The sequence below is a fragment of the Mobula hypostoma genome, chromosome 8, assembly GCF_963921235.1.
Source record: "Mobula hypostoma chromosome 8, sMobHyp1.1, whole genome shotgun sequence".
In the NCBI taxonomy this organism is placed as follows: Eukaryota; Metazoa; Chordata; class Chondrichthyes; order Myliobatiformes; family Myliobatidae; genus Mobula; species Mobula hypostoma.
The window spans coordinates 26714789-26723633 of NC_086104.1; positions in this window are offsets into that span (position 1 = coordinate 26714789).

Below are 8845 nucleotides of genomic sequence, written 5' to 3' on the forward strand. Positions count from 1 at the left end.
TAAAAGCATGGAACACCTGCACTGAGTAGACAAGTAGCCTTGAACTACATAAACATATATTCATGGCAGAACAGAGGAGATTTTAAATTGTAATTTGCTCTGACGCTCTCTTAGACGTGAAGAGTGAACTGAAGTAGCCTTAGAAGAATATGACGGAGAGACACAGGGAAATGACAGAAGTATTAATTATTTTACCAATTGCAGGCTTATAGGAGAGTTTGTTCAGTCCATTATGTACTGTATGTCCCAGTCCTTTGAAAGAGCTAGCTGATTATTCAAAACCAGAATCGGGTTTATTACCACCGGTATGTGTCATGAAATTTGTTAACTTAGCAGCAGCAGTTCAATGCAATACATAATATAGAAGAAGAAAAAAAAAGAAATAAATCACAGCATTTGTATATTGAATAGATAAAAAAATTGGGTAAACTCCAGAAATAACATATATTAAAAAATGAGGTAGTGTTCACAGGTTCAATGTCCATTTGGGAACTGGATGGCAGAAGGGAAGAAGCTGTACCTAAATCACTGAGTGTGTGCCTTCAGGCTTCTGTACCCTTTACCTGATGGTAACAGTGAGAAAAGGGCATGCCCTGGGTGCTGGAGATCCTTAAAAATAAATGCTGCCTTTCTGAGACACCGCTCCTTGAAGATGTTCTGGGTACTTTGTAGGCTAGTATCCAAGATGGAGCTGACTAGATTTACAACCCTCTGCAGCTTCTTTCAGTCCTGTGCCCACCCCCATACCAGACAGTGATGCAGCCTGTCAGAATGCTCTCCACGGTACATCTATAGAAGTTTTTGAGTGTATTTGTTGACATACCAAATGTATTCAAATTCCTAATGAAGTATAACTGCTGTCTTGCGTTCTTTATAACTGCATCAATATGTTGGGAACAGGTTAGGTCCTCAGCAATCTTGACACCCAGGAATTTGCTCACTCTCTCCACTTCTGATCCCTCTCTGAGGATTTGTATGTGTTCCTTTGTGTTACCCTTCCTGCTGTCAACAATCAGCTCTTTCATCTTACTGACACCAAGTGCCTGGTTGTCGCTGCGACATCACTCTGCTAGTTGGTATATCTCACTCCTGTACACCCCCTCGTCACCATCTGAGATTCTATCATCAATGGTTGTATCATCAGCAAATTTATAGATGGTATTTGAGCTATGTCTAACCACACAGTCATGGGTATTCTCTCATTCATTCCACTATGCTGAAAAAGTCCTCCTATTCAAATATAAATCCAATTGATTTGATTGCTTCTAATTTTGTCGTAAAACATCAAATGATGTTTTCCAATTACTTTGTCCACTTGAAAAATATGTGATGTGGGTATCTTTTGTTAAGAAATTAATTAATGGCGCACTCATTTTAAAGCAGTTAAAATGCCATCCTACTGCAACATTTCATCAGGACTAATGAAGGGTCTCAGCCCAAAGCGTTGACTGTTTATCTTTTCCATAGATGCTGCCTGGCCTGCTGAGTTCCTTTACTATTTTGTGTGTGTTGCTCTGATTTCCAGTATCTGCAGACTTTCTCATCTTTGTGCTTCTGTAACATTTGCAAGTTTGCTTGTTTTCACCCCTTTAAGGATTATGTCACGTGACTAAATGCCCTCTGGCCTGCAAAAAGGTGTATTAAAAGAAATATGTATTAGAGACAGATTAGTGAAATTTTACATTGTTGAACTCTTCGTGTCTCATATATATCTTTCTGTACACATTGACGGGAGCTTTACAGAGGCTGAGAACTCACTGTACGTCACACCAACTATCCAATATGGCTAGTTGTCCATAGGGAGAGATTCCCCACCATATAAGCAGATAAGTTTCTACATCTGAAACATATGTAAATAGGCAACCAAAAATACTGGGATTGCATTGAGATTACCCATTTTTCTTAACGACGTTCCCTGTATTTTCTTTTACAGCTGCTCAGAGCAGAATATTTTTACATGGTGTACAAACTACTGTTCACCTTAATATTATCATTATATAAAATAATATTACAGCTGTGTGGCAAGACGGACTATGTGCGTGGGAGTAGTTCAGCTACTGCACAGCCGCACACCTGTGCGACATGGAGGGAAAAGTGCTTCTCAGCATGCTGTGAGATCTGGGGCAACTTAATACTTCAAAGAAGGGAGCTCAGAGAGAGACTGAAAGCTGCCTTTCTGTTTCTTTTCAACGAGAATCATGAAGCATCAATCATAACATTGGGCTACTTTGGACACTGCCAACTGAATGAGACAGACAAAGTGGCCAGTCGGTTTGCAACCGAACGTAGAACATCTGTAATCAAAATCATTGATAAGGCACCTGGGGGGGAAATTGGAAGCAGGATAGGATGTGGATGAATATGACAGGAAAATGTAGCTGTTCTGATTGAGGAGAAGAGCGATTAGTGCCAACTCATTTTTGTATTTGGATTTACAATATGTTATGATTCATATGCAGAGAACACAACATTGAAATCTGATAGCAGAAAGGAGGAGGAAAGACTTTATAAAGCTACAGACAGGCTTCTAGAAAAGACAGACAAAAATTAATGTGAGTATCTTTGAGATATATTGAAAGGACTAGTAAGAAGAATGATGTTCAGTTAATGGAAAATAGCTGAAAAATATGATGGACCAATGAGACAGACATTGAAATACACAGGATAGATTTTGTCTTTAGCAGTTTGGCAGAACACAATTATCCATTCTTTGGCGAAATGATCTTTTATTGATTTCAGTTTAAATGCAGGTCAATAAAGCCATGAAAAGGGCAACAGTGTGTTGATTATTACAGACTCGAACATAGTTTCAAAAATGAACAAAATAAATTGTTAAAAAACTGAAAATTGTAAGCTATACTGTTTTTACTCACGCCATAGAATGGGATGGAAGTTCAAAAGATATTTTTAAACACATTTATGGGATTTGTTCTATGATTAGGGCAAGACCAGCTGATTGGGAAAAGACACATTTAGAAAACATGCTTTTACAAGAAGAATTAATGCCAATAGTGAACATAGCATGTGATGTTTTTCACTGAGTGTTCATAAGAGTCTTCATGCCTAATTGTTTCACTGAACTGAGTGATATGTCTTTAAAGTAATTGGACTTTAGTTTCCAGTTATACTAAAGAGAAAAGTAAGATGAACTGGTCCATCCCTCACCCATTGTCTGCATTTGTGATCCATACATATTATTCACCATTACTGAAACACCACATCATTGAATACATGGTGTAGAAGTTCATTCATTTCATGTTGAACTGTAATCTTACTAATCTTACATGACAGCTGTTTTGCATGGATACAGACATTTTTAAGTTGTTTATGTAAGTCTGTTTTGAAGGGTACCATTAATATCCATCATCCCATCAGGCAGGGCATTACAGACAGGCCAACCATTGCAACTATTTAGGCTTGGAAATTCACCAAACATAGAGAATATTGGATTTGCTTCCAAAATTCATGGGACCATAAGACAAAAGAGCAGAATTAAACCATTCAGCCCATCAAGTCAGCTCCGTCATTCCATCATGGCTGATTTATTAACCGTCTCAACCCCATTCTCCTACCTTGTTCCCTGTAACCTTTGATGCCCTGATTAATCAAGAACTTACCAACCTAAAGAGTTGGCCTCCACAGCCATCTGTGGCACTGATTTCATGTTGACAGTCATTTGCAAAATGTGGTGTGATGTACAAAAATTGGGTTACTAATGGCAATCTCTTACGGTATGTTGTATGTAAAAGGCAGATACCAGTGATGCTGAGGATGCATTAAAATTATCCATCTTTCTCATGCTGTAAGATCTGGAGCAATTTAACACTTTTGGCAATGGAACCCAGGAAGAACCCGAAAGCTGCTTTTGTGTTAATTTTTCAAAGTGCATAATTTTTGTGTCTTTTCTTACAGTTTTTTAAATTGATGTTCCAGTCCCATTGTGGGTGCCTGTAAGGTAGGTAATGCTTGTTTTTTTCTTGAGAAAATGCTTCTTCTGTTTCTCTCCTGACTCATTGGATACTTCATACTGAAAGGAAGTGCATGGAGAATGGGAATAGATTGTTTATATTTGATTAGCTGTTTTCTATTTTATTCCTTTTTTATCAATTTTATTTGGAGCACAAAAAGCAGGATAGAGCAATTTAAATTGACATGAAAGTGGATCATCAGGAAATTGACAAAATAATTGCAAATCACTGTCAGCTCTGAGCATTAGGTATACTTTAGATGTCAATATTTCTTGTATTGAAAGGTTTCTACTGCCATTCTTGTTATTTGCGCACCAGAGGAGGAATTCACCGTTGAATTGAGTCCAACGTAAGTTGCAGCAAATATGGTAAGTTCCCAGCATTTAAAACAAAGCATCAGAGACCTTTCTGTCACCAGATGAGGGGTGGGTGAGTGAGTCTGTCATTCAAGGCCACTTCATGAAAAATCTGCCCTGCACCTTTCACTCCCTACCCACCACATCACAGCATCTGATTGCATTATGAATGATTCCGAAGCAATTACTACCTAAACAATGTAATTGCCTATAGAATGGATGTTACTGTTCTATCCATAATGGGTCATTGGTGTGCATTTGACCTCCTTAAACAATTGCAGGTTAATCTTGTGACTTGGTACAGTAAAAATAATGTATCTCATTGTTCAAATCCATAAAGGGTCTTCAGAATCAGAATCCGAATCGGGTTTAATATCACCGGCATATGTTGTGAATTTTGTTGTCTTTGCGACAGTATTACAAGGCAATACACAATAATAGAAAAAACTGCGAATTACAGTATATATATATATATATAATTCAATTAAATAAGTCATTCAAAGATAGAAATGAAAAGAAATGAGGTAGTGGTCATGGGTTCAATGCCCATTCAGAAATCTGATGGCAGAGGGGAAGAAGCTATTCCTGAATCATTGAATGTGCGCCTTCTGTACCTCCTTCGTGATGAAAGCAATGAGAGCAAGGCATGACCTGGGTGATGGGGGTCCTTAATGATGGATGTCACCTCTTTGAAGCATCACTCCGTGAAGATGTCTTGGATACTACGGAGGCTAGTGCCCATGATGAAGCTTATTCAACCTCCTGCAGCTTGCTACAGTAAAGTATTGATAATGTGGGACTACTGGCAGTTTTCCTGCAATTTGAAATGAGCAGAGGAATGAAATTCTGCAGAGTTTAAGGGGAAGATAGGACCAGAACCAGGTGAAGCACGAAATTGGAAAGTGGGCTAATGGTGTTTTACAGCACTGTTACTTTTTCTGACTCAAGTTTGTGCTTGCCATTTCCTTTCTGGTCTAACTTGAGCCGGTGCTCTGAGTCATTTTTATTTTTGCGCAGTTTGTCATATTCTCGCATTAGCCTCTTGTCATTCTCATGATCAAAGTGTTCTATTTTTTTTTCAAACTGTTTTCACCATCTGTTTCTCCAACACCAGAGATCAGTGCTCACTGCACTTTTTCAGTGTCTGGGAAGATTCTTTATACCTCTCTGACTTGCCCATTTCAGCTTCCATAATTTTTAGTGTGGGATTTAACTGAGATCATATTGAAATGTTCTCTTTCTGGGACTTGACCCAAAAAGTTGGCTCTTTATTCCTCTCCATAATGCTGCCTGATCTGTTGAGTTCCTCCAGCATTTTGTGTGTGTTAATCTGGACGTCCAGCATCAGCAGAATCTCTTGTCATTCTGTTTCTTTTGCTGGATGTTGGTGAACAGCAATCTGATTTGGTGGAGGACCACAGAGCATGCATAAATCTAGGGAATCAATCTGCATGATTGTCTCAATCAGATTCTGGTTGGCACTTCCCCTACTATCATCATTCAGTGCTAGCTTATAGTGTCAATGCTCATGCATTAAAGATGCATCCCTCCTTTATGATAACTTCATGTGGTTGGACTGCAATGGCAGTATCCAAGAGTTTACTCTTTCACAGGTAAGTAGGTTCTAGACCTTCAGAGGCCTCCTGTTGGCCTGGGTAAGCTTAATTACAAACACAGAAGTAGGATTGGAATTTCTATTCACTTAAATAGGGTCTCCAACCTGAAAATTAAAAGGCTAACATTAAATAACATTTTTAAATTGGTGACCAGGAGTTTAGAGTTCTTTGAAGAAGTAACATGCAGTGTGGACAAAGGAGAGGCAATGGATGTCATTTACTTAGACCTTCAGAAGACATTTGATAAGATGTCACACATGAGCCTGCTTAACAAGATAAAATTCTGTGACGTTACAGAGGGATACTGGCATGGATAGAGCAATGGCTGATAGGCAGGAGGCAGTGAGTGGGATTAAAGGATGCCTTTCTGGTTGGCTGCCAGTGACTAGTGGTGTTTCTTGGGTGTCAGTATTGGGAACTGAACTTTTCACATTATGTTTCAATGTTCTGGATAATGGAATTGAAGGCTTTGTAGCAAAGTTTGAGCATGATACGAAGTTAGGTGGAGGAGTAGGTAGTGGTGAGATTGCAGCAGGACTTAGACAAATTAGAAAAACAGACAAAAAAGTCGCGGATGTAATACAGAGAAATGTATGACAATGCATTTTGGTAAAAGAAAGAATAGTGCAGACTGTTATCTAAACTGGGAGAAAATTCAAACATCAGAGTTGTGGAGGGACTTTGGAATCCTGATGCAAGACTCCCAGAAGGTTAATTTACAGGTTTTCTCTGTGGTAAAGAAGGCAAATGCAATGTTAGCACTTATTTCAAGGGGAATAGAATATAAACGCAAGGAGATAGTGCTGAGCCTTTATAAGACCGCATCTGGCGTGTTGTCAACATTTTTGGGCCCCTTATGTTTTCCCATTGGAGAGAGTCCAGAGGAGATTCATGAGTATGATTCCAGGAATGAAGGGTTAACATATGAGGAGCATTTGGCAGCTTTGGGCCTGTACTCTCTGGAATTTAGAAGAATACGGGGGAGGATCCCATTGAAACCTACCATATGTTGCAAGGACTAGATAAGGCAGATGTGAAAAGGATGTTTCCTATGGTGTGGGTGTCCACAACTAGAGGTCACAGACTTAAAATTAAGGGGCGACCTTTTAGAACAGAGGTAATGAAGAATTTTTTTTAGCCAGAGAGGAGAGAATCTGTAGAATGCTCTGTCATAGACTGCGGTGGAGGCCAAACCCATGGATTTAAAGCAGGAGTTGATAGTTTCTTGACTGGTCAGGGCATCAAAGGATATGGCAAGAAAGCAGGTGGATGGGGTTGAGTGGGATCCAGAATCAGCCACGATGGAATGGTGGAGCAGACTCGATGGGCTGAATGACTTATGTGGTAGTGTATTTGTAGAATGTGACATATTTTAAGATGATCTCACTGTCATTTATTCTCACTTCTCAAATCATACCCAGGTCCTCCAATAGCTCAAGGTTACTTATGAATAAGAATATCTAAATAACAAAAAAAAACAGTTCTTGATAAACTTTTTAATTCAGTAAATTCTGGAACACAGAACTAAAACAACTGGAATGATGCAAATCTATAAGGAGAAAGCCAGCTTCTGGCATTAAAGTGCAAATGTAAGAAAAAGAAACACGAATCAATGAGATAATCAGCCAAGAATATATTCTATTTGTTTATACAATAACTGCTAAGACAATTTAAGAGTGATGGTGAGACTCTTACCATTATTTATTCATGAAGCACATTGTCCTTTACTTTGTATGTAAGATGCATGAAAGTGAAAGCTTGTTTCTGTGCGTAAAGCTGTTGGCAGATGGAATAAATAACATTCATTTTTGACAGTGAAATGTGGGTGCACCTTGGAATTAACAACTACATTTTGATTTTGAGGGTGGATGACTAGTACATTGCAAAATGATTGGCAATTTATTCAAATGTGTCTAGGAAGGCCAGACGGGAAATAAACTGGACTGTCTTTCCCCAAAAATAATCACCTTGGATCAGATTGACATAGATTTGACTTCTTGGCCTCATCATATTAAAGTCAATATTATGAGAAGCGTAAATGGGCAAAAATGGAAAAGGTCTAATTCCTTTTCTAGAGAGGTCAGTAAATAAAATGCAGAGAACTGAACTAATTGATGGAAAATTTAGAGGGTGAAACAGAAAAAAATTATTTCTGTGAACAGTTATCGAGAATCCTGAACTCACCGCCTTGTTGCATTAAAAAGAACTTTGTTCACTTGAAGATTTATGACTTGTATGACAGTTATCCAAATGCTGGGAACCAGGTTTAATCCAATGTCCATTTTTGATCAATGTGGATACAATGGGCCAAATGCTTTTGTTTTTTTTCATAACGTTCTGTAATATTACTTAATTTCTTCTGATTATAGCAACAATGCAAATAATACATCATGATCTATTTCTGATCTGTTGGAATTATTGGTAAAATCTTACATGAGACAATAAGATATAGGATTAGAATTAGACCACTTGGCCCATTGAATCTGCTCTGCTGTTTAATCATTGCTGATATTTTTTTCTCAACCCCATTCACCATTTTCTCCCCATAACTCCCTTACCAATCATGAAACTATATCACTCACTGCCTTAAATATACCCAGTGACTGGGGTGGCACGGTAGCATAGCGTAGCGCAATGCGATACTGTACACGCGACCCGGGTTCAATTCCTACTGCTGCCTGCAAAGAGTTTGTATGTTATCCCTGTGGCCATGTGGGTTTCCTCCAGGTTCTCCAGTTTCCTTCAACAATCCAAAGGTGTACTGATTTGTAGGTTAATTGGTCATTGTAAATTGTCGCATGATTAGGTGAGGATTAAATTGGGAGATTGCTCAAAGGGCTGGAAGGGCCTATTCTGTGTTGTATCAATAAATAAATGAAAGGAAATTCATTTATTCTGAGGCTGC